The sequence below is a fragment of the Leptonychotes weddellii genome, chromosome 1, assembly GCF_054177405.1.
Source record: "Leptonychotes weddellii isolate Sample4059 chromosome 1, ASM5417740v2, whole genome shotgun sequence".
NCBI classification, from domain to species: Eukaryota; Metazoa; Chordata; class Mammalia; order Carnivora; family Phocidae; genus Leptonychotes; species Leptonychotes weddellii.
In genome coordinates this window covers 188,400,726-188,426,802 of record NC_138369.1, presented here as the reverse complement: position 1 = coordinate 188,426,802, position 26,077 = coordinate 188,400,726, and the positions used below count along the sequence as shown (strand labels likewise).

Below are 26,077 nucleotides of genomic sequence, written 5' to 3'. Positions count from 1 at the left end.
GGGGCATATTCTCAAACCATGGAATATTTGTTGAATGAGATGCTATGCAAAGAAACCATGAGATTCCTAGACACAAATCTTCAGATTGGAGTGGTATTTCTTTTCTTAGCAAGTCATTCCAGTTACAGAGGAAGAGACAATGGAAATATAGCACATTGTATTCATTTCATTTCCCTTAGCCTAAAAAGATAGCAGGGCATATTTTTCTGTGTTAGAGATACAACTCTGAAAAAAAGAATCACTATGGTAAAATTTGGTGTGGAATGTCCCCTGGTGTAAACCTCATACTTTCAGGAAGAGGGAAGATGAGGAAAGGCCTTAGGGGTTATTAGAAAATGTAAAATCAAAGAATCAAAGTCATTTCCATTCCTGGCTTCAGGAGCAGCAAATCCCACCCCCTATCCCCCACCTCTCTCTGCAGAAGGGAGAGAATATTTAACCTCTTGGTTGAGATAAGCTGGTAAAAATCATGGAACTGTATTTTAACAATCTTCATTCTAAGCCCCCGAGACCTGCAGTATCCCAGATCCTTCTGAGCTCTGCATAAATGTCTTTGCCGCTGGATCGCGAGTGCATTACGCATAATCCTTTGGTTGTGCTTGCCAGCTGGGGAGCAGAGATAGGGAATGTTGGGGGTTTACAGCTTTAAAATGGTGCTGATACTTCACCCAAAAGTGGGGAAATGAAATGAGTATTTGCATAATCTATCGGAGTTTCTCAGCTTTCTTTCCATCTTCTTTTCATGTTTAAAAAAAATCTATTAAGAGAATATTATAACAAAATGTATTTTCCTCTTCAGAGAATTCATTTTGCCTCTGTCTTTGGTCCTATAGGGTTTTTCATTTGTTTTAATATTTTATGCAGGGTTTTTCTTTTTCTTTCTTTCTTTCTTTTTTGCTTCCTACTATTCTTTTGTTTGAGTCAACAGCACATTTTAGGTAAATTCTTTTGACCTGAAGACTTACTTCTGAGCTGTCTTAAAATTATTATCTAAAAGATCCTAAATAAACTGAAGTGTGGACATTGTGATATCTTATCTCCTGGAATCAAAATAGAGGAATCGAAATTCACCGTGTCAATGGCATTTTAATTCCATGTTAATTTCTCACATTTCCTTAGAAGAAAACTCGGTGAGGTTAGTTTTTTTATTTTATTTTATTTTTTTATTATGTTATGTTAATCCCCATACATTACATCATTAGTTTCTGATGTAGTGATCCATGATTCATTGTTTGTGCATAACACCCAGTGCTCCATGCAGAACGTGCCCTCTTTAATACCCATCACCAGGCTAACCTGTCCTCCCACCCCCCTCCCCTCTAGAACCCTCAGTCTGTTTCTCAGAGTCCATCGTCTCTCACGGTCCGTCTCCCCCTCCGATTCCCCCCCTTCATTCTTCCCTTCGTGAGGTTAGTTCTTAATGGAACTGAAAGGATTCCTCCTGGGTTGTCCACCACCCGGTCAGTCAGGCACACACTCAAGCACACAGGCACGCCTACCACACGCACACTCAGACGTGCACACTCGTACATGCGCCCCAACACACACTCAGACACACCTGCTCGCTCAAGACATACGGATACACACTGGCACGTACGCACACCTAACAGCCCCCCCCCACCCCAGTACACAACTCTGAAGGCAGTAAGCCTTCTTTCTAGATTCTGGGCTGCTAAGACTGCTGGCCAGCCTGCCTCCCTCACTCCCCCTCTCTTTCTCAGATTATTTTCATTAACTCTGTCTCCTAAATCTTCCCTTTAACTTCTTAGTAATTTGCGGTCTAGATGGACCGTTGTGCCGAAACCTCTCATTTGATGGTCACCAATGCCTGTTTAATTGTGCGATCCAGTAGTAAGTAGCAGTGCTGCTGGACCTCAGTCGAGTGATTGACCTTGTTTGCTGTCCCACCCTTCTCCTCCTGAGAGCCCTCCCTCCCTGGCTCACTTCTATCCTCTCCCTTGATCTTCTGGGTTGCTCCTTCCCTCAGTGGGATTCCTCTCAATTCTCCTGCCCTGGCTGCACCCCATCTGTGTCCTGGCCTCATTTACCTCTCACTTCTATAGGAGCCATCCCCAATGCATTCATTCTTTCATTACCCAAATGTATACTGAACCCCTCACATGTGCCAGGGGTTGTTCTGAGGTCTGCAGATGTAATAGAGAACCCCAAGGACAAAGTTCCTGTCCTCAGGGTGCTTGCCTTCCAGTGGGGGAAGAAGATCGACCACTACGAGCAAGAACACATAGACCGTGGCATGCTTGCCGATCAGTGCTGTAGAAGCAGATTGAGGGAGTGTGATCAGAGCTTTAGACTGTTTCACACTTGCAGTAGGATGTTGGGTGAAGGCCTCTTGGAGAGGCAAATATCTAGGCAGGTGTGCGGGGAAAGGGTGTGCGTGCATTTGGAGGAAGAGTCTTCTGGGCAGGCAGAAAGTGGAAAATTGGTGCTCTCACGTTTCAATTGCAGAAATCACAGAAGGCCCTGTGGCTGTGGAGCAAAGAACATGAGAGCATCACGCTGCAGTCACAAGGTCCCAGCGCGCATGCAAAGACAGGCGGGGGACAGCTCTGTGCACAGTGCAGAGAGCTGACCCTCAGGTGGTGCACAGACCAAGGAGAACAGCCATCCCCCAGTCATCTTTAAATAGAGAAGCTCACATTTTCTATCTTTGAGGCCTTTTTAAAAGAATGTATCCCAATATACTTGAGAAGAAATAGCTGCTGGTTTTCTTTTCTTTTCTTTTTTTTAATTAGTCTTTGTTCCTGGGTCGAGAAAAAGAGGGCAAATCCATCATGTCCTTCCTTTGGAGAAAATAAGCTTGTGTTTTCCAGATACGGTTCTCTGTTTCTCATGCACTCAAAGATCTTCTACTGAACATTCCCTACCACAACTCATTCAGCCCTTGTGGTTTTACTCTATGTGTCCCCATCAAATTGTTCTTACCCTATGGTCCTAACTGATGCCCTTTATGGGTGATGATATCATCCCCAATTTCTAGCTAGTTTCCTCCTTTCTTCCCACTCACTTAATTGCCCAAATGGAAGAATCCGTATGTGTATTTGCTAAGTTCATAAAGATAGGTATAAGGTTTCAAACTAATATAGTGAAATGAATACATTACTTGACACTGGGATTTTTGAAAAAATTGTTTTAGATTTATTTATTTGGCTTGTGCATATTTTATTTTACTGATTGCTTATGTAATTTATTTAGATGCTATTTTATTCCCAGGACAATTAACAGTGAATAGTGGGTGATGTGTTTGAAATCATGGTTGCCCTGTTGCATCTGAGCTGTGGGTCTTTGCACTCGCAGAAGTGACACGAAGGCAGGTGTTGCTGTCTCATCTTGTGGGGTCATTGCATGCCCCCCAGGGCCACCGCCATTTGATGGTGAAGGCTGTGTGTTCCTCTGTGACCGTGTGATCGGTGCTATAGAAAAAATCATTTCAGGCTGTTGCTCTTTCCTTCCAAAACCAAATATCACATTCAGAGGTGCAATCTATTAACGTAATTGCCATTCAGCATTTTTTAAAATTCTCTGGTGATATATTAAATAAGAGAGAGCCGCAGACTGGGAAGATACCAGTAAACAATTTAAAGGCTGTTTTGAATAACAAATCGATATGGAACGATGGATGTTGGCAGTACTAGGAAACGGATAATTAACTCCTCTACATGCTATTTTGCAAAATCCCTGGGAATAAATTCTCTTAGGACAAATAGAAGGGAAAAGTGATGTGGGTGAAAACCTTATGCAAATGATCTAAGTAATTGTACCTAAAATGATTTAAGTACTTGTGGATTAGAATATGCAAATGGAATTCACACCCCTTTGAAGGGGGTTCACACTTGGTCACATTCTCGTTTTAAATTCCAAGGCTGCTGGGCTTCCTGTTGGTCCAGTGCAGTTGTGTGTGGCTCCTTCTTTCTAAAACTACTGTCCAAAGTCAGGGTTGAATAAAAACTACAGGTTTAGAAATAAAGGATGAGTGAGAGTGAAAGCACTTGCATATGCCAAGTGAGCGGTTTCAGTGCTGTACTGAGATTGTGTCTCCCAATAGGCACAGCACCTGATTTCATTTCGGACTTGGTATCTGATACGCTAAGGGTGATTATAATATCCCACATTTTTGGCGCACCTACAGGGACTGTTAGGCACTTTATATGTTTTACCTCTTTAGTGTGTGTTTTTGTGTGTGTGAAACAACCCTTTGATATACGTGTCTATATAAGACAACTCTACTACAACGCTGCTATCTATATGTATGTATATAGAGTGAGTGTGTTTTCTATATATGTACGTATATAACAACCCATTGTTAGGTATATATGCACATGCATGTGTATTCATGTTTGCATGCATGCACACATGTACATATGTGTACATGCATGTAAGGCAGTCTGTGTGTGTGTATGTGTGAAGTGATCCTGATGAATAGCCACTGTTACTCTTCCCATTTTGCAGATGGGAACTCCACTTGCTGGGGGGCCCATGTCTACCAGGCGGGGACCCGTGAGAGCACCAGGGATCCCTAGCCTGTAGGGACCATACTTTATCATTCTATATGGACAACTCTGATGGGCCACTGTGTAAATGGGTAGATTTTCTCTTTGATTATGATTTATAGGTATCTAATTAAGTGTGGCTATCTATCTAATCAATGCTTAGAAGTATTCCCAAGATGGTCCTAATGAAGAGATAGAAAGAAGAGCCATGTTCCACCTCCTCCAGCCACTCAGCATCCTGCACTGCTACCCCAGGTCAGGACCTTGAGGATGGCCTTCACTTCCTGAAGGAGATTCAGGGCTATTCTTTGCTTAATAGTTCCAGTCTCTGTTATTCATCATGTTTTTGTGATATAGTCAGTACACCAAATGAGATTTAAAAGATACTATATTTAATGTGATTTTTCTGACTCAACTACAAATAGCTATAAACTCTTCTGTCCTTACATATTCTATGCAGTGTCTCTGGGTAAACATTTACTGAATGCCTGCTACATGAAAGTCTGTTCCAGGGTCCAGAGATGGGGTCCTCATGGTTCTTATGGTCTAGGAGATAAATTGCTTCCAACCACACAGTGATGAATGTTCTGGCCCTGTGAACGTGGCCATTTGTGACTGCTGAGCCCAGCTCTTACTGATGAAAAGGTTTTAAGCAGGAAGGACAGAGAGGGAAGGACACTGGGAATGTGGGAGCACTGCTTTATGCAGATTCATGGGGCCATGTATGTGAAGTGTATGCAGAGTGACATATTTATTCATTCTTTGTTTCAAAGCTAATTTTTGAGCACTCACTTTGTACAGCAAGGCCTTGTGTTAAACTTACTTGGGTGACAAAGTTGAATACAACTTAGTCCTTGTCTTCAAGGAGATCAGAATTAGGTAGATAGAAAAACAGATGCACTCACTAACTGTAAAATAAAGTACTAAGTCACTTGTATGGGAGGGGAGGAGAGTAAACCACTAGGGGAGCTCAGATGCCACACCTCCACCCCTGTGGGGAGGCAGGGAAGGCATCAGAAAATGCTGTAGGTTTGCTGTAGTGGAGGTGGGTGGAAGGATGGGGTAACTGGGTGATGGGCATTAAGGAGGGCACGTGATGTAATGAGCACTGGGTGTTATATGTAATAGATGAATAACTGAACTCTGCATCTGAAACTAATGATACACTATATGTTAACTAATTGAGTTTAAATAAAATAAATTTAAAAAAAAAAAGAAAAAAAATGCTCTATTGCTCTGGGCCTTTTATCTCTGCCACAATCCTGCTACTGGATTCTGACATCTCTGTTCTTTGCCACAACTTTGTAACAGTCTTGAGCTCTCTCACTTTCTGGGTTCCATTCTCATTGCCAGTTGACATTTTTAGTATAAATGAATTCCATTAGAACTTTGCCTTATTCATTCACCTCCAGACCCTGACATTGCTTGTCTGTGGAATGAAGTACTGGGTCTATTAACCTTAAAAAATGAAACAGCCAGTTATCTTACCAGCAAAATGAGTTTACTCAGGAATAGCAGAGAACTGGAATTTGGTACACGCAAACTATGGCAAAACCATAAAGAAGTCCAACAAAGGAGAGGAATTCTGTTTTATGGAGAAGAAGGAGGAAGCTGCTTTGAGGGAAACTTGTTTGGAGAAAAGTGAGTGTTCAGGGTGATGATGGTTTCTCGTTGGCTGAGTTACAGGGGTGGCCGGTTGCTTGTAGGAGATGCAGTGCACATCTTTCCCTGTTGGGGCCAGTAATGGATGATTCTTTCCTTTTGAGGATTCTTCTGTGGAGTCTGTAATTGACAGTTCTTCCTGTAATTGATGTGGAGTACTGCAGCTTTCCCTCTGGCCTCCCCTTCTGGCCTTCTAACTCCATTTTAGTGAGGCTTCCCTTTATTCATTTTCACAAGTCACATCAGAATGTGCTTTAACCAATGTGCTTCTAAAAAGCATTTTGATTCAGTATGGAATCTCAGACTTTGTAGGATCCATTTACCTTCATGCAGGTTTCTTGGTTTTCCTATAAACCACTCATTTAATATTTAAATATGTTTGTTTAAAGTGTACCCGAGTTAGGGCTGGGGTATTTGGAAATCTCTGAAGTGTATCAAAGTGTGCTCTTTGGGAAAAGAACACCGACTTTAGTTTTTTGTTCAGACCAGCAGCAGCACTGTTGCACACCTTTTTTCTTTCCCTTTCTTTGTCACAAGGTTAGCAGTGCCGCAGAGAGTGAGGGGACACTTAGCAGAGACCTTGCTACGCAGGAATGTGTAGAAAGCCAGGCCGGGCCCCTCTTTCCTGCCATGCCTGTGATGGGGTGCCCTGAGATTGAGAAAAGCTACATGGTGAATAGACTGCCTGAGAAGTGCTACTAAAAGAAAAACAAAGACCACCAAGCAGCTTCTAGCTTTGAGGCAAAGCAGCCAAGTTTCAAAGCCAGGGACAAGTCAAGGAGAGCCAAGTGCACCAACGTGCCCCTGGGGTATCCACGGCCATCGTTGCTCTCGGTGGCTCAGGATGGCCATGAGTGGACAGGGCAGCCATGGTGGGGGAAGCAACAGCCATGAGGTGAGGAGGTGCCCACAGGGGCACCCAGATGGACCGACTCAATTGGGTGGCACAGAGTGCCTTTCTTCTGGGCCAGTGGATGGCTGCTGTGGGAGGTGCTGACAAATGGAGCCCTTTCCGAGCACTGGGAGGGGCGTCTGGTCCCTGGGTGGGCTTTGGGCAGGAGCAGCACATGTTCCCAAGTATGGGAAGACATACTGTTCCCACACATTGGAACCATGCTCTTTTAGGGGTTCCTCACTAATTCTACCTACTCAGCTATTCCTGGCTTTCCTCCCCTTCTTAGACAACTTCCTCGAGGGAGCTCTGGCATCTGGGGCCCCACTCCCACTGACAACCTCTCTCTTTCTTTCCATCCCTCCCTCCATCTCCCTCCTTTCTGCCTCCCTTCCTCTCTCTCTCTCCCCACCCCTGACTTCTTTTTAATCTTGTGAACTGCTTTCTCTCTCTTCATTTATATAGAGACTGAGAAATACTAATGCAAGCAGGCATGGGCAAATTCTACAGTGGGCTAGAGTAGCTGGACTCATTTGGGGGCGATTTCAGTTATTGCTTCTGCCCTCCTGTGTCCAAAAGGCCTTTGAAGCCTGGTTATTGCAGTCCCAGGGCCTCACCCAGGAGCACTTCCAACAGCACTGGTGTCAGTGTTCTGGAAGCTGGCACAGCTCCTTGGAGGCCTGGTGCGCATGGCTGGAGCTACCCTTGCACACTCAAACCTGTAGAGGGATGCCCACTTCCTCTGCAGGAACACGTGCTTCCAAAGGCCCACACTTATAGAGCCTTCCAGCATGCAGGGAGGCAGGCATTGCAGTTGTCCTGGTGTTACAAGCAAAGCATTGAGATGGAGAGAGTTTGAGGAACCTGCTCACAGTTGCAGGGCTGGGTCATATCTTGGTTTCCAGCCCGGGGCTACTGTCCCCATCAGTCCTTTTCCTTCTTCGGCACCGTAAGCCTGTGTCTCACGTCAGACTGGGAAGCCTCATGGACAGTGAGGTCAACAAAGGCTGAATGACCACACGTTGTCATAAATTCCTAGTTTAGAACAGAGATAATAAATTGAGACTTCCCTGACTCTCCCAGCTCTGAGAGTCTATCACCCAGTTTCATTTAGGTAAATATGGAAAACCACCGACATCGTTCGCAGGTGAACAGAGATTATCTCTTTAGATGACAGATTCCAGTGTCTCAGCTCCTTCTCATCATTGCCATTATCATGGAGCATGAGAGAGAGGACAAAGAAAGAAATGATCCTGTGAAATTATTTTGGGCTCACGAAGGTGCAGAGCCAGTTGGAGGAAAACTGTGAATGGCCCACACGAGCAACATGACCATCACATGAGCCTGGGATCCCACCCCAAGGCCATGCCCAGGAAAGCTGACAAATTTCATTTAGAAGAAATAACAAAAGTGGTTGATGAGTTAGATGTGGGAACAAGTTACTAGAACTGATCTGCAAGCTGGGGAAGGGAATGTGAGTTAGTAGAGCAGGTAAGTAACTGGTTTAAGTATCAGGTGGAGCAGTTTGCCAAGAAGAGTCACTTAAGAACCAAGAAGACAGGGTGCCTGGGTGGCTCAGTCGTTAAGCGTCTGCCTTCAGCTCAGGTCATGATCCCAGGGTCCTGGGATCAAGCCCCACATCGGGCTCCCTGCTCAGCGGGAAGCCTGCTTCTCCCTCTCCCACTCCCCCTGCTTGTGTTCCTGCTCTTGCTATCTCTCTCTCTGTCAAATAAATAAATAAAAATCTTTAAAAAAAAAAAAAAAAGAACCAAGAAGACAAATGAGGTAGTGCAGGAAGCATGTCATTAGCAGAGCTGACCTGCAGACCCGCGGAGGTGAGGGTGAGAGAGGGCATGGGGTTCCCCTAGAAAGGCATACCTATAAAACAGTTCAAGGGGACTTGGTAGATATGTGTAAGTGCAGAGGGTTCAAGTCAACACTGGCATACAAAATTCCTACTGAATAACGTGGCATATTTAACGGTTGTAACTGCTTAAAAGCATGGGGAAAAAGTTATGTTGTCTAATTTTGGAAAATGATAGTCCTTTCACTCTCCACATTTACTACAAAGATGTTTTAACTTCCGGGGTCTTTCCTTTGTTAGCTGCTTGACCAGAGTTCTCTTTGGGGGCTTGTCTCCCTGGCCAGCCTCTAAAACCCATTCTTGTCTGACTTCCTGGGCATCCCAGTTCCCCAGGGCCCAACAGCTCTGACTTCTCCTCCTCCTGCAGGTGGTTGGAGACCAAGGATTGTGTCCTCCACATTGCTCAACTGAATGTCCTCAAGAGCCCTGGTTAAACATCAAATTACGTTATAATTATCTGTCCATTTTGGGATAGCACATCATTGGCCAAACCAAGTCACGTGGCCAGTCCTGATGTCAATAGACTGTGGGCATGTGACTTTCCTCAAAGGAGTTTGGCTAGATGTCATTTAGCTTGATATACAGTCTGCACACGAAAGATACACAATTATATATTTTCACGTGACTTAATCCTTCTGAAGAAGTCAATTCTGTTAATTTTATTTTGATTTCCCTGGAATCAAAGGGCTCAGGGAAACTTACAAGGATAATCTCATCCAATTCCAGGACTGTTTGATTCATGATTCCCAATCTCTGGGCCTCTGTGTGGGGGCAGGAACTGAATAATCTCAGAGAGCAAGCAGTTCTGCATATACCGTAGTACCTTCCACAGACTGACTAGTATCACACACACACACACACACAGATAGGCAGGCAGATAGATAGTAGATAGAAAATAGATAATAGATAATAGATAGATAGATACATAGATACAGTGCTTATGAGATGCCAGTGACTGTTCTAAGTCCTTTACATATATTAACTCAAGAGTTAACAAACATTTTCTGTGAAGGGACAGATACTAAATAGTTTAGTCTTTGGGGCCATGAGATGTATGTCTTAACTATGTAACTCTGCCATTGTAGATCAAAAGCAATACAAACGCTCTGTAAACAGATGAGTATGGTTGTGTTCCAATACAGATTTGCTAACAGAAGCAGGCAGTGAGCTGGTTTGACTCCTGGACTATAGTTTGTCAACCCCTGTATTTGCTTATTTTTTCCTTATGACAACCTTATTGTCATTCTCATTTTATAGATAAATAAATGGAGACTCATAAAAGTATAGTAGTTTGTAAGCAGTCACCCAGATAGTAAGTGGGTGCCTTAAAGGTGGGGCAGCCTGGCTCCGGGGCCCACGTTCTTAACCATTGGAATGCGCTGCTTCTCTGTAATGCTCACTGTTCTGGTGGGTTCAGATAAGCTGTTGAAGTGTAGATCAGAGACAGAGGGGTTGGCTTCCCAGGTATTTAATAATTTGGTCTTTTTATAGATGATCCTTTGGCTATCTACACGAAGCCACAAGTTATTCAAGCTTCCATCATGCTGGGGTTGTGTGCTCTAGTTAACACAAGCACATTAGGCACAAAACTGGGAAATATACAAAGCAGTAACAATGTGCCCTCTGAATGTTTTCCACCACACACATACACACAGCTTAGGGGACCTTCACGTTTCTTTCTGGTGCCTCTCCACAAAGGTAGAATAAAAGGCGAAAGCACCACAGAGGAACTCCGTCCAGGAGTGAGGAAGAGTCATTGTGGGAAGCAACTGAGGTTGGAGGGGCTGAATGTGAGTGGCCAGCAGTATTTCTGCCGTGGGACTGTACAAAGCTCAGTGCTTCTCGAAATCTGTTTTCTCTTCTGAACAGTGGAGCTAAGATATCTACCTACTTGTGTGCTGGGAATAATTGAGGAGTTTAGGTAAATGCAAATATTGGGTGAATTATAACTCTCCATAGACATGTAAGGAATCCTCACCATCTTTGTTGTCTTCATGGTATGGTTTTACTTTTGTTGTATTTCTAGGTTGATTGCATTTATGGAGGGAAGGTTGCAACCATGTACTCAGTGCAATTGAGAGTCATTTAATTCTTTTTTTTTTTAATGTTTTATTTATTTATTCATGAGAGTCAGAGAGAGAGAGAGAGAGGCAGAGGCAGAGGGAGAAGCCTAGCAGGGAGCCCGATGCGGGACTTGATCCCAGGACCCTGGGATCATGACCTGAGCCGAAGGCAGACACCCAACCATCTGAGCCACCCAGGTGCCTGAGAGTCATTTAATTCTAAGTTGCTCATACTTGTTTAAGGAAAACAACTAACTCTTTAAATCTCAAGCAATTTTCTAGAAGAGTCAGAATGTTCAGTGTCTCTAGAGTCTCTTTTTCTATACGTAATGGTAGAAGCTGTCAGCTTCACTCCTGTGGTTTCTCTTATGTGGACAGCTTTCTTTACATTTTTGGCTTGTTCTAGTGCTTCATAACTTGTAAGACTTGGCTTGCTCAGTTGTTACAATCTCCAAGGATGTATGTCACCGATTCTTCTGTTCTTACCTCGTCCTTTGTAATTGCCTCTATCTATGAGAGGTTACAAGGTTACCTCTATTTACCAGGGGTTACATTTGTTTGTTTGTTCATTCAACAAATATGAAGTTGTCTGCTATGGGTCAGGCAATGTGCTAGCTGTCGGGGAAGTGAAGGTAATGACATATGAAGTAGACATTACTCCTGTCCTCAGTACACCTTTCTCTTCCCAGCTAGAATTGGAATGACTTGGCACAACAGGCACTTTCCTACTTTACTGAGGATCTGGAAACCAGATGTCCAATTTATCCTAGTTATTATTTTCCTGGTCTATAAACTGAGAATCTAAGAACTCAAGGTATTTTTTATGAATAAAGTTTTCAAGTTTGATAGCATTGGCTTTGTATGACCTGTTCTGACCTCCCTGAGAAGTTTTATTTCCACTAGCTTCCAAATTCCTTATCATTTGAGCAGCAAATCCTTATTTAGCATCTACTATGTGATGGTCACTTTAGGAAAACAAGGGCAAATTCTGGTCATGAACTCCTGTCTTCAAGGAGCTTATAGTCCGGTAGCAAAGATAAGAAAAAAAATCCCAATAACTGAAACATATAATAAATGAAAATAATGCCATCAGTGTGCTGGATGAGTTGGAAGGGAGAAAGACAAGGCAAGGCAAGGGGATTACTCAGAGGGTTATTGTAGCTAGGGCAGAATAAATAAAAATCATACAGTTTTCCAAATACAAAGGTAAAAGGCATGACTTCACAGCCAGAAGAGCTACTTCCAGAAAAAAAGTGAAATAATTATAGACTGTTATGAATGTTCCAAAGGAAACAGAGGAGGAAGAGAGATAGAGTGGTGGCACAGGGTGGGAGAGCACCTATTTTGAGTTAGGGAAGCAGGAAGTTCCCTCCATGTCCTGCAGAATGAGAAAGGACCAGCCACATGAAGAGCAGAGGGTGACATCAATGGAGAATACAAGGAGACAGTGTGGCTGGAACTGAGTGAGACTGAAAAGGTTGTGAAATGGTCACAGGGAGAGGTGATTTAGGTTGCCCAGAGGCTGGAAGGCAATGGGAAAAGTTTTGATTTTATTTTAAGTTCAGTGGGAAGTCAGTGAAGGATTTTGACAAGGAGCATGACGTGATTTGATATTGGGTTAAAGAGGTCACTCTCGCTAATGAAGACAAGGAGAAATAAATTGTAGAAGAGAAAGTGTGAATGCAGAGTGACAAATGTTTACCTAAGAGAAGATGTTGACCTGAACTGGAAGTAGAGGCACATGGACTGAGATCTGAGATACATTTTGGAAATAGAAAGAATGGGTTCTATTGAAGGATGTGTTGAGGTAGGATGAGAGGAAAGAAGGAACCCAAAGGCAGGAGGATGGTGAAATCAAGAATGATTCTTGGGTTGAGGGATTGGGTGGATAGTAGTTCATTTCTCCAAGAAGAAGAAATGTGAGAGGTTGTAGGGGGGAAATTAAGAATGCTTTTAAGCAGATTAGGTTTTAAATATAACAGACACTCATGTAGAAGAGGCAAGTTGGCAGTTAGATATGTGGATTTCATCTGGCCACATAAATCTGTGAGGTATCAGCTATATATAGTTGTATCTAAAGCCATTGTATGAATGTGATGCTCTATGAGGGAAGAAAAGAGAGGCTGGGATGAATTCCTGAAGAACACTAACATTTAGCGATCAGACAAAGAGGGAAGAGATCTCAGGGGAACACCCAGTGGATTGGAAGGAAATGTAAGAATGTGGGGTGTCATGGACATCAATCAAAAGAATAATGGTAGAGAGGCTCTGGTGGTATCAGATGCTGCTGAGAGGTCAAGATGAGATCCATGAAATATTCACCAGATTTAACACCATCAAAATCATCAGAGACCTGGACAAGGCCAATTTCTTGGGGCCGGGGGCAGGAGCCATATTGAAGAGGTTGAAGGTAAATGGCTGGTGAGGATATGAAGATGAATATTTGATCTACTCCTCTGAAAAACATGGTTGTGCATGAGAAGAAAAAAAAAAAAGGGGGATAGTGGAGTAGCAATAGAGAAAATCCAGCAAAGGGAATTTGGTTTTATTGTTGTTACTTGTTTAAGTGTTTTTCATAAAACAAATAGCAAGCATCTTTGCATGATGAACACAGTGATCTCATAGAGAATAGGATAGTGAGAGGCAGTTACAAAGGAAGAAAGAAAACAGAAGGACTGAGGTCCTCAAGAAGCCCATAAGGTGGGGGCTCCTAGAGCTCCAGCAGAGGGATCTGCCTTGGGAGGTAAACTGGAGATGGGTATAGAGTTGAGGGAGATTCTAATTGAGGAAGTTTAAGATGAGGTTTCTGTTCAGAGAAAAGGTGGGGAAGGCCTTGGGAGAGCTTTTAGGAGAGAAGGTGGAGATGAGAAACTGAAAATCCTGTCTCAGGGAGGTGGAAAGAAGCCTGCTAGACACAGGGTTGTGGACCCCTGTTGAGTGACTGCTTCAGGTGAGGAAGGCTCTGGAAGAGCTGGTTTCAGGATTTAAATGTAGCTGTACTGTGCATTGTGGTGCATCTTTATATAATCTTTCTCTTATTCCCCACGATTTTTTATTTTCCTTTGGAGAACCTGGACAAATTGGTCTCCATGTTTATCTCTGTGGTGTCCCCACTCCTAGGTTAATCGTATTTTGGGTTTTATATCTGTTGAGTTTCATAAACGTTTCTCATTTTTCCAGGACACTCATTTCTCTCTCAGACATTGTGTAAATGTTCATTTTGTCAAGTTGGGACACCTAAAAAATAAAGATTTAAAGTAAAACTTTACCTGACTTCAAGATGTATATATTATTTGCATCTTTTGTAATAAGAATGTATTTGTACAATATATATCAAAACATTAACAACTAACATAATAAACATACTGTTAGATTATGAAAGCTCATTTTAATTTATACAAACAAAGGTTATTTTACTATGATTGCTATGAATAAGGCATTGGGAAAATTGTCCCATTAATTCTACTGTCTCATTTTTTCAAAATATATTTGAAATATTTTATAATTTGGATTTGCCTGTAAAGTTGGCATGCATGTGCACGTGTGTGTGTGTGTGTGTGTGTGTGTATGCATATGCGTCCGCAAAGATTGCCTCTAACATTTCCTTGGAATAAATAACTACCTATTAGAGTCAATAAAAGCCAATGTTTAAGAACACAAAAGGCACCAACACTGACGATTGTCTTCCTCTGTGCTTCTCCCTTTTCTCTCAAGTGTGTTCTGCAGACCCTGCTCTGAGCATCTGCCGGGCAGCCATGCTGTTCAGGTGCCCATCACCCCATTTGGAGACAAGGCTGCTTTATTTCCCTACTTTCTGTAATCCTCTGCCTCCATTCTAAGGGTCTGGGAGAAAAAATGGAAAATCTTGTGGGTCTTTTTTTAAATTCGAGTATTTCCTGGTAATGCTGGGGACATATTATTCTAGATAGATGTTCAGATAAGGCAGGCCTGAAAAAGGATTTTAGATCTCTGTGCTGTATTCACCTATTTCTAACTTAAATTACCAGAACCTAATTGAGAGCCACTTCTGTTTTGTTCCCCGTGAGCACAATGGTGGAGGCAAGGGCAAGTTTCCACGTTAGTGAGGCAGATGATGAGTAGCGAGGCTGAGGGGTGAAGCAGGGTCTGGACAGAAAGCTAGCAAGTCCAGCATTCTGTCGGGGTGCTGTGCTCCCGGGGTAGGCAGGCACCCCTGGGCGGCATAACTTGGAATGGGTTTGTGTGTGTGTGTTCAGAACACAGCCCCAAATCAGTGTCAAGGCCTAGTCCCACATGAAACCAAACAAACCCTCTAAGAGTGAATTCATTGGAAAAATCCCATGCCTTAAAAATTCCAAGAGGAGCCCATTCCTTGGGCTGTAGGATGAGCGGTGAAGGTCATGATCAAGCCCTTCGGAGGTGAGCTCCTCAGAGCACATAGTTGCAGTGCTGGATCATACCTTAAGCAACAGCAACAAAACCAAACCCAAACACCCACTGTGCCTCGGCCCCTCTGTCTCTCTTAACCAGGTACGTATTCACATGTATGGTTCTCTTCTGGGAGAGGAACAAGGCAGCAAATGATTACAGAGCTGCCCTGAGAACCTGCGGTTGCTTTCAAGCGGCCTGTGTTTCAGAGGTAAGCCCTCTGCAGCCTTGTGTTTGTAGAGCCTCCATCGGCCCTGTATTTGTCTCTTATTTGAAAAGAAGCTTTCCTCTTGCCTTAGAAGAAGCTCATTACAGACAGAATTCACCTTTCTGTTGCCAAAGATGTTTCCTTGAATTGAAAATGTAAAGAATGTTAGATCAGTAGCATGTAGCTGGGAGGCTATCCCTTTGATCCAGTTCGGAATGCATTTGTTAAAAAGCCGCTTTATTGATTTTTTTTTTTTAGCTGCTTTTTGCTGTGTTTGGATCATTTGTACATATGCACATCACAGTTTTTGCTACATCAAAGTGCTTAATAAGTTCACTGTACTCAGGAAGTAGCATACAGCACAGAGGGACTTTTCTCTATAAAGATTTCTGCTACTTAACCTCCAGCACGAAAGTTGTAAAAAAACGCGATCCTTCTGAATCAAAATATTCAAAAATATTTCATGCAGTCTTTGGTGGGAGAGGCAGCCTGAGCCCACCGTCTGCCCTGCTTCTCAGAAAATGGTGCAACATAGAAAAAGGGGAATTTCATAGAGTGAGGAAAGGCATCTAATGTCCCTTCTGTTGGACAAGAGTCATTTCACTTCAATTAATTATTTAATTGGTTACATTTGTGGATGGCACCAGCTTCCAGGAGAGTGTTGACAATATCTGATGTATGCGGGGGCAGCTATTAATTCAGTAATAAATTGAAATTTATTTAGGTAACTAATGTGATGTTTCTTTATTAGGTCCACTTATATGATAAGTTGTGAGCACAGTATCACCCTTATTATTTTTTTTTTTTTTAGTTTTTGTAAAGGGTACATACAAATCAGTGGTAAGTGCTTTTAATTCAAAATAAATATTCCCTGAGGGCAAGCTCGGAGCCAGCTCGGTGAAAAGCACTACCAGGAAGACAGAGCAGGGTTTGGTCCAGTCTACTCCTGAGCTAAAAGGAGCTTTACTGCATCAGGAATCTCTCAAGGCCTTCCTCTGAACAGGGGACGTCCCAGGTGTTGGGTTAGGGTGGAGTGGCTCTCACATACCTGTCTGCAAAAGATACCTCGTGCAGGTATAGGAGTGAACACGTGTTAAAGATTTTATGTAACTTATTGAATAAGGGAGCAGAGAAGATGTTGTGACCAGTTCAGATATTCACCAGGAATATTGAAATCAGTGGGCCAATACAGTCAGAGCTACCTTTCCCACGGGGATGAGGTGGGAGGGATGGCTGGAGGGGGGGGGATGTCCATTAGACTCCTACCAGCTACAGCAGACTTTGTGTCCATCAGTTACATACAAACCACAGAATTGTAAAATAGCTCCAAGGTAATGATAGCCCAGAATAATCTCTGCACATTTTGCAGTTTTTCACTGAAGCACAGCTTTTTTTTTTTTTTCCTGGTACCTCCGACAGGGTGGCTGATACTCAAATCCTTTATTTGGCTTTTAAAACTAGGAAAGCACCTGACTCAGGGTACTAGCTGAAGGTCAAGGAGTAAGAAAAGAGCAGGAAGGTGATAATCATGGAGAGTGAAAGAAATTCGGCCTAAAATAAGCAACCCATCCACTTAGCATTGAAACATCTTTTGTCTCTTAGATTTTTTTTATTGCAGTGATAATTGATGTAAAGTCGGCTTTCCCCATTCCTCTCTCCTGTCTCTCCTACTGTCCATGTGGCTGATCCGTGACTCAGTACCTGCCCTCACTTCCACTCTGATCCCTCTGTCTCTCTGTGCACCCGACTTTCCATAAAAGCAGTCCCTAATTGCGCAGTTGGATAGGCATTTGGGCCCATCTCTGTGCAAGCTGCCTGCAAATAGATTTACCAAATACCCTTGATTCCCAATCGCCGTCCCTCCCTGTCAGCTTAAACCACACAAAGAGAGCTCAGCGGCCAAGGCCTGGTGCCTGCTGGTCAGGGACCCAGCGATCATTGTTCTGTAAATTAGAGCTTCTGACTCCAGGATCCTCACGCCCCTTCCAGTGGTGTCCTGGGGATGATAACTTTCCTAAGATGCCCATCTTCTTGCTGTTTTCTTCTGTGGCCCGGAATGAAATGTCACCCCAGGCGGCAGAACGTTGACTTCACCTCCAAGACAGGCTTTATGAAAGGCTCCTGGGGAGTCCAGTCATGACTCCCAAAGGCTGAAATGTGGGAGAGGAGATCCAGAAGAGTGTCTGGTGTGAGGAGAGCACCCCAAGTCACTATTCCTAAGCTCACCTCGCCTCGAAATTGCTGGCTTTGTTATTGCATACTGGCTAGGTTTTTTTTTTTTTCTTTTTATGAAGATATAATTACATATAAAAAAGTCAGTCTTTTTAATGTACAGTTCTGCAAGTGTTGACAGATGCGTCCAGTCATAGAATCACTGCCACAGTCACCCTGGCATCAAGCCCCCCAAATACCCTGGCATCACCTTATAGTCAGTACTCATCTCTGCACCCCCACCCCACCCTGTCCCCTGCAGTTGCCAACTCTGGTGGCCTCTGAGCCTGGTTTCTTTCACTTGAGATTTGTCTATGTTACTACATATAGCCGGGCAGGCTGAATAGTATTCTACATTGTTGAGAAGTATTCCACTGTATGGATATACGGGCTTGTTTATGATCTCACCTGTTGAGGGACATTTGGGGTTCTTTTAGTGATGGGAGATTATGAACACAGCCATTATAAACATTCATTTATAGGCTTTTATGTGAACATAGGTTGTTATTTCACTTGGGTAAATACCTAGGAGCAGCATTTCTGAGTTGTAGTGTAGGTGAATGTTTAGTTTTGTGAAAAACTGTCAAATTGTTTTCCAGAATGGCTAATTCATTTTGAATTCCTACCAGCAACATAGGAGAATCCCACTTGCTCCCTTATCCTCAAATCCTCACCAGTACTTGATACTGTCAGATTCCCCTCCCTCCTGCCTTCCTCCTTCTCTGGCTTTGCCATGCTAATAGGTGTGAGTATTGTCTCACATGATTTAAATTGCATTTCCTCGATGATGGTGACTAATATATTGGAGCTCCCTCCCCCATTTGCTTATTCACTATTTGTATATTTTCTTTATTGGAGTATCTATTCAAACCTTCTGACTGGGCCTTTTTGAAGTTTTCCCATTCAAATTTTACTGTTCACAAAACAAGAATGCACTGAGTCTAGCAACTATGGATTGGCATATTTACAATGCTTGTGGACGCGATGGGAAAGCATGCTTCTAGAGACAGATTATTTTGTAGATCCTTTAGGAGTAGAGGTTAAATAAAGTCGTAATCAACAGAAGCCTTCACTAAAAATAAGCCATGCCAAAGGGACCCAATTTCCTTCCTTTCTGATGAGTTAATTAAGTTGTATATTAAAATAATTTCAGAGATATAACATTGTATTTCAGACTTGTGAACAAAATGGAGAAATGTGGACTGCATAACAACAAGATTAGAGTGAATTGTATTTTGTTGAAATAATATTACCCTAAGACACTGATCTTTTTTTTTTTTTTGAGTCTGTCCACCTTGGAGGGATGTTCTTGGCCCATTGTAACTTACTCATCTGTAATATTCAGATTAAGTCATCCAGAATTAAGTGCTGTGTAGATTATATCTGACGGAGCATACATGCACAGCAAAGCCTTCAGCAGAATGAACCCAGATGTCCAGAATGTGGATTTATGGTCGTCCCCCCCACTGCCCACCCCCAGGCCACCAATGTGAAGGTAAGGGGGGTGCGTGCTCATGGAGAGGAGAGCTTTAAGGTACAGCCCGAGTTCATCTTGATCATGCTGGGGCTGCTGCCGACCTGCCACCCTCCTCCCATCCTTCCTGAGACCATGTCTAGTGCAAGTTTTTTTTAAGGGCAGAGCACAGACCATGCAGAGTTTGTATCTGTGGATTTCATTTTAAAATGCATTTATTCACTCTTCATTTAGATCTTATGAAAAAGGAGCACACATTCTGAGAGGCATTGAGAAGCCTATTGATTTTACGTGCACTAACTAGCAATTTTCTTCTTATCAAAGATGTTTATTGAAACACGATGCTTTAATTTCTTAAAGCAATGCCATATTTTAATCAGTTCCACACAGCTCTTAATTCAGGAGCCAGAAAGTGAGTAAGGAAAATGTTCTTTCGAAAGCAGACATAACATTTCTATTGCTTTCGCCTCTTTTCTGTAACAAAGGCAGCCATACTGATGAAGACCTGAAGGGGTTTCAAGGTGGACAGATGCCTCCCATCCAAATGCCCTTCTTCTGTCTGGGGATTTGCCTACCATATGAGTTTTGGTGGAGGGAGGAAATAGTAGAAGCTGAGTCAGCAGAGTCTCAGTTTCCAGATGTGCCTGTAGCTACCACTGGACCCCTGACCTAGCTTCTTCTAAGCCAGTGGTTCCCAGCCAGGGGCAATTTTGCCCCCAGGAGTCCCATGGCAATGTCAGCGGACCCTTGATGGTCATGATCAGGAGGGAGCGAGCTATTGGCATCTGGTGTGGAGAGGACAGGAGTGCTGCTAACATCCTGTGATGCTCAAAATGTCCCCACAACAAAGAATTATGCGGCCCCAAATGTCTACAGTGCTGAGATCGAGAAGCCCTGTAGTACCGGGGAGCCAGTGAAGTCAAGAAGTGGGGATCTCAGGTCTGTTCTGATGACAGGTCACCGGGTATCCTGGGCGGTGATGGGGTTGGGGCCCGGGGCCTCCAGGGTCCGGTGCTGGTGTTAGTTGGGACTGGTGGGGGTGTCCACTCCGCACTGGTTCTGTGACTTTCTTTTGTTCTGGGTCTTGACTTCTGTTGGTCCTTCTCCCTCTGTTTCTGGCATCCTGTGATGTCCCTCAAGTGTAGTGACTCATGGGAAGGACTCAGGACTCAGGGGCAGTTTGTTATGGTGAAAATAAATCCAGCAGAGTCACTGAAGGGGGAAGAGGCACCAGGAAAAGTCTGGAGGAGACGGGGCACTGGCTTCCAAAGTCCTCCCCGTATAATTGCTCAGGACCCGCTCATCCCACCCAGCCATGGCCTGTGTGATGGATGCGCGGTGTCTCAAGCTGGGGCAGCCCGCTTGACTCTCAGAGGCCACGGCTTTTTGGGGGGTGTGGTCACATAGGCACACACAACCAGAGGCAAGTCGGTGACCACCATCAATCACACTGATGATACAGACAAGCCAGGTAAGCTTATGCGGCATGTTTCTGGGCCCCTGGTGTACAAACAGCCTTATTAATAAGCAGCACAAGGAAGATTCCAAGGGCAAAGGCCAAGGTCAGTTATGCAAGCAGGTCCCCTGGAAGATCCGGGAGATGAGCGACACCGGCTTCTGTTTACCACACGTTGCGGTCATCGGTGGCCTCTCAGCCAAGCCCTGGTGTTTAAATCCGACAGGCTTGGTTGCTGGTGCTTACAGCCGACAAGCAGGAGCAGACTTGTGCATGACGTCATTCAAAAAATCACAACCAAGGCCACTTTTGTGCTTTGCGTTGATTGTGTGTGTGTGTGTGTTATTTCAAACTGGTATCTTTATCATTTCCATCAAAAGTGAGCTTTTTGAAGGCTCCACTGGAGACCACACATGAGTCAATGGGGAGGGTGAAATAGGGAATTCCATTTACCTCCCTGTGGCTTTTAACAATTTGTATTTAAAATACTTTTTTTAAAAAAGGTTTTATTTATTCATTAGAGAGAGTGAGAGAGCACGAGTGGGATGAGGGGCAGAGGGAGAAGCAGACTCCCTGGTGAGCAGAGAGCCTGATACAGGACTCGATCCTGGGACTCCGGGATCATGACCTGAGCTGAAGGCAGACACTTAACCAACTAAGCCACCCAGGCAGCCCTAAAATACTTTTGTTTTCTTTTTTAGAGAGAGGGAGAGAGAGCACAGGCATGGGGAATGGCAGAGGGAGAGAGAGAATCTGTTTTTTAAAGATTTATTTATTTTAGAGAGAGAGTGGGGGGAGGGGCAGAAGGAGAGGGAGAGAGAGAGAATCTCAAGCAGACTCCCCACTGAGTGGAGCCTGACACAGGGCTCGATCTCAGGACCCTGAGATCATGATCTGAGCCAAAACCAAGAGTCGGATGTTTAACCCACTGAGCCACCCAGGTGCCTCATAGACTAGAGCCAGCAGACCTGCACAGGGGTTGCTCATATCACACTTAGACCTTTGTCGATGTGCAGCGCTGGGCCTTGGGGTGCCTTTAGCTCTTGTGTCTGGGTCTGCCATTGCTGTGGTCTGAGGCATCCTGGTTTTCTTATGTGCTTACTAACTGTGTGTATAGTGCAGATCATAATCTCCGAGGAAAGCAGTATTACCACTCGCAATCTTGAAAGAATTCAGTATGAGATGTTTGGCCATGGCTGTGGTGTATTTGTCTGATTTTCTCCCATACCAGGCTCCTCTCGCTCTTTCTAAGACATTAGAGATGATGAGGAGACTACCCTGAAAATACTTCTCCCCCCTTCTTTTCAGATTACAAAAGTAATTCAGAGTTATTAAAAATATGAAGACACAGGAAAATGTAAAGTTGATCATAAAAATAATTTGTAATTCCATTATTCAGAGAATTGCTACAATTTTGGTGTATAATATTCCTACCTACTTTGAAGGCATATAGATGAGGGATGCTATGTGTGGATATGTATGTATACACACACATATATGCCTAGGAATATGCATCCATATAGTTGTAATTTATGTATTATTTATGTCATTTGGTTCCTGTTGATGTCCTTATGTGACGTGCTTTTCATTTGTCTAATTGACGCTATATCAACATTATATATTCGTCTACATTGTTGAAGAATGTTATCTGGCCTCACGAGTCTTCCTCCCACAGCTGTGTCACAGTTAGAAGTCCTGGTATTGGGCATACAGCTGTTTGTATGTTTTATGTCACATGTCATGCTGTGATGACAATCTTCCATCAAATCTCCGTTCCCATATGATATTCTCTCAAGATTATGTTCTTATTGGGGGAATTTCTAATTTAAAGGATATGTACATTTTCCAATTGAAACTTAGGGCCAGTTGTCCTGCATAGAAGTTGTTCCACATTTCACGGAGGGCCCATTTTCTCATCAATTTACCGATTTTAGTGATTAGCACATGTGTGTGCAGAAATGGCTTCTCATTATAATTAAAATGTAAAATTATTTTCACTAGTAAGGAACCACCAGAAAACCTTTACATGAACTTCATTGGCTTTTCTTTTAATCAAGATGTTAGCCTGTTTAAATTTACCAAATAATGTGAAGAAGCAAACAAAACAAAATGGTTTCTTGACCCTAAAGGAGCTGTTGATGATCACCCAACTTCCCAGACTTTTGTAACTGGGGCTCAGTTACACCTCCTGGAAGCCTGGGTCCTGTGGGCACCGAGTGGGCCAGGTGTGGGCCGTGCTTTAGGTAGGGTCTACATGGCCAGCTCCTGGGGCTGGGGTTGGGTTCTGGTTGATGGGGTGTCTCTCAAGTTCTCAATGAGTCTTGGGGTGGGGAGGGGGGCATCTCAGTCGGTGTGCTTTTCTCCCTGGGGAGGACTGATTTTCAGGACTCAGACTTTTTCTTCATGTGCAGGAGAAATAATTTGTCCTCCAGATTTTGATTATGTCACACTTATTCCTTTTCTAATTATCCCTTATTTGTTCAATATAAGATAATAAATTCTGACAAACAATCAGTGAATGGGCACCAAGTGATGTGCTTCATTTTAATTGGCTTGCTTTTTTTTTCTTCTCTGCTAAATTATAGCCCATCAGCCTGAGGTTCCCTGTGGTGAACAGCTAATAATATGCCCAGGTGCAGCCAATTTTACTTCCTAAATAAGAAATAATAGCTACGGATCCCCCAAATGTGAAGTGGAAAAGTGGGCCATAATATCTCTTCTCAGCGGTGTGCATGCTAGGGCAAGTTTTACATCCCAATCTCTATTCTAACAATTTCCCTTTAAAAATGTGATTGTAATTAATTTGCAATACACTGATGAATTAAAAACTGTGGCCTTTATTGATGCATGGAAGGCTTTCTTAGAGACATCCGAGAAATCTCTTATTTACATGAGCCCTAGATTTCACAATAAAAACAGCTTCTTTAAGAATTGAGAATATAAAACTACTGTAGATAAATACAAATGAAAATTTCCCTGTTAAATGACCCAATTAAACAAAATTCTACTACATTTATTTTCCAAAATGGCGCTAGGAGATGGTGTTGCATTGGGGCACCAACCCGAGGCAGACTTAACCAATGGGATGCCAGTTGCTGGGGACTCTTCGCTCTTGCCATTTGACCACTAGTAATACTTGTTCCTACTTAGAGACATTGTAATGGTTTTTACTTAGCTACAATGGGGTGAAGGTAGATGTTTTCAATTTTTTCTAGATTAATTTTATTTCTTAAGCCACCTGACCATGGAAGTACAGTTTCCAGTAAATCCAATCATCTTCTTTCCAAGGATGGATCACAGGCATTTTATCTACTGTGACACCTAAGTTATTTTCATGGCCATGGGGCCACAGACACTCTTGAGACCCACCCCCACCCCCCAAAAAAAAAACATAAGGGAAAGGTGGCAAAGGAAAGAAAATTAAAGACCCTCATCTTAGTTCTCCAATGCTGTAAATAAAATTACAGATGAGGGGCACCTGGGTGACTCAGTTGGTTAAGTGCCTGACTCTTGATTTCAGCTTAGGTCATGATCTCAGGGTCCTGGGATTGAGCCCAGCATTGGGCTCTGTGCTCACTGGGGAGTCTGGTTAAGACTCTCTCTCCCACTCCCCCTCCTCCCCTCTCTAAAATAGATAAATAAATCTTTAGGGAAAAAAATTACGGGTGAGAAAGCTAAAATGAAGACAATAACCTGTGTTGCTGACCTCTTCCCTCCTTGTCTACAGCGAAGTTCTGGCTCGGTGACTATTTTCCACATGTCCTTGTTCCCTTGTAGGCCACCTCCACACTGCAGGCAAAGGGATTATCAGAAACCATTCAAAGTATCCATTGCTGTGAAACCAACATGTCCAAACTTGGTGGCTTAAAATTACCCATTTACTTTGTTTATGGGCAGGAGATTTTGGGTAGGCCTCAGTAGAACAGCTCACCTCTCCTCCAGATGTGTGGACCTCAGCTGTGATGGCATGAATGACCAATAGGATGGAAATCTGCTCTCTCCTTGGGGCAAGGCTGATTTGGAAACTAGCAGAGACTTTTATCATGCACAGGATGACCTCTTTCTCTTTAGCTCATCGCCTTGGGTCCTCTCCCCATGGTATGGCTCTTGACTTGGCTCTCTTGCAGTAGTTAGACTTCTTAATGTGGTGGTTCAGGGCTCCCAGAGAGAGTAAGCCCAGTGACTAGGCTGAAGCTACAAGGCTTACAAGGCTTCTTATAACCTGGCCTTGGAAATCCCACAACTTGACATCCACCAAATTCTCATGGTTAAGCAGATCATTAAGGGCAACCTGGATTCAAAGAGAGGAATTAGACTCCAACTCTCAGTGGGAGGTGCAGCAAAGAATTTATATCTATCTTTAAGTCCTCACAAAAATACGATGGATCTTTCCAGTCTGGCTTAAAACCGTCCAAGGCTTCCCAATGCTTTTCAGATAAAATCCAGTACTGGTTTGGAGCACCCTGTATGTTTCTGTCGATCAGGCTCATCTAACCACGGCTCTCCCAGGCTCTGCTGTCTCTATTTTAATACATCAACTTTCTGGAATTTCCTTGAACTACAGTGGTTTTTCCCACCTCATGTTCTTCTCATTGTACATTGTCTGGCTAAAGCCAAAGTATCTTCCAGTATCCATTTAAATGCCACTTGGTTGAGGAAGCCTTCATTGACCCCTGGCTTCTGTCATGTCCTTTCCTAGTACTCAGTGTTAAAAGTTAATCATGTAATCTGGTACTTGCATACCTCACTGGAATGAAATCCTCATTAGGCTGGGGGTTTTTTAAAACACTTCTAGGTGCTATTTCTACAGCACCTAGCCCAGTGTCTTGCACACAGTAGGTATCTAATAAATATTTATTAAGTGAGTCAACATCATATGAGCCTAAATCCAGAAACAGTGCTTACCTATACATCCCACATTACACCAATTCCATGAGATAATTGTCTCCTAAGATACTGTGGACTTGCACCATCCAGTGGGGTGGCCATGGGTGCATGCGATGTTGTGCTGGACCCTGGACATGGGGCTGGTCTGAACTGAGAGTGCCCAAAGAGTGAACTACATACCACATCCCCCAACAAAAAATAACGTAAATGTTCTCATTAATAATATTTTATACAGTGTGCTCTGTTAAGCGCTGTGAATTGTGCAGGACTGTTGAATCTCAGATCTGTACCTCTGAGACAAATAATGCAAGATATGTTAAGAAAAAAAAAAAGAAGAAGAAGGTAGCGGGAGGGGAGGAATGAAGCGGGGGAAATCGGAGGGGTGGACGAACCATGAGAGACGATGGACTCTGAAAAACAAACTGAGGGTTCCAGAGGGGAGGGG

The 26,077-nt window shown here is 43.4% G+C and overlaps 1 protein-coding gene across 1 annotated transcript in view; it reads left to right on the top strand.

The window, feature by feature from the left end:
* DSCAM (DS cell adhesion molecule) overlaps nt 1-26,077 on the top strand; it is a 482,198-nt gene that overhangs the window by 46,833 nt on the left and 409,288 nt on the right. The window lies entirely within an intron of this gene.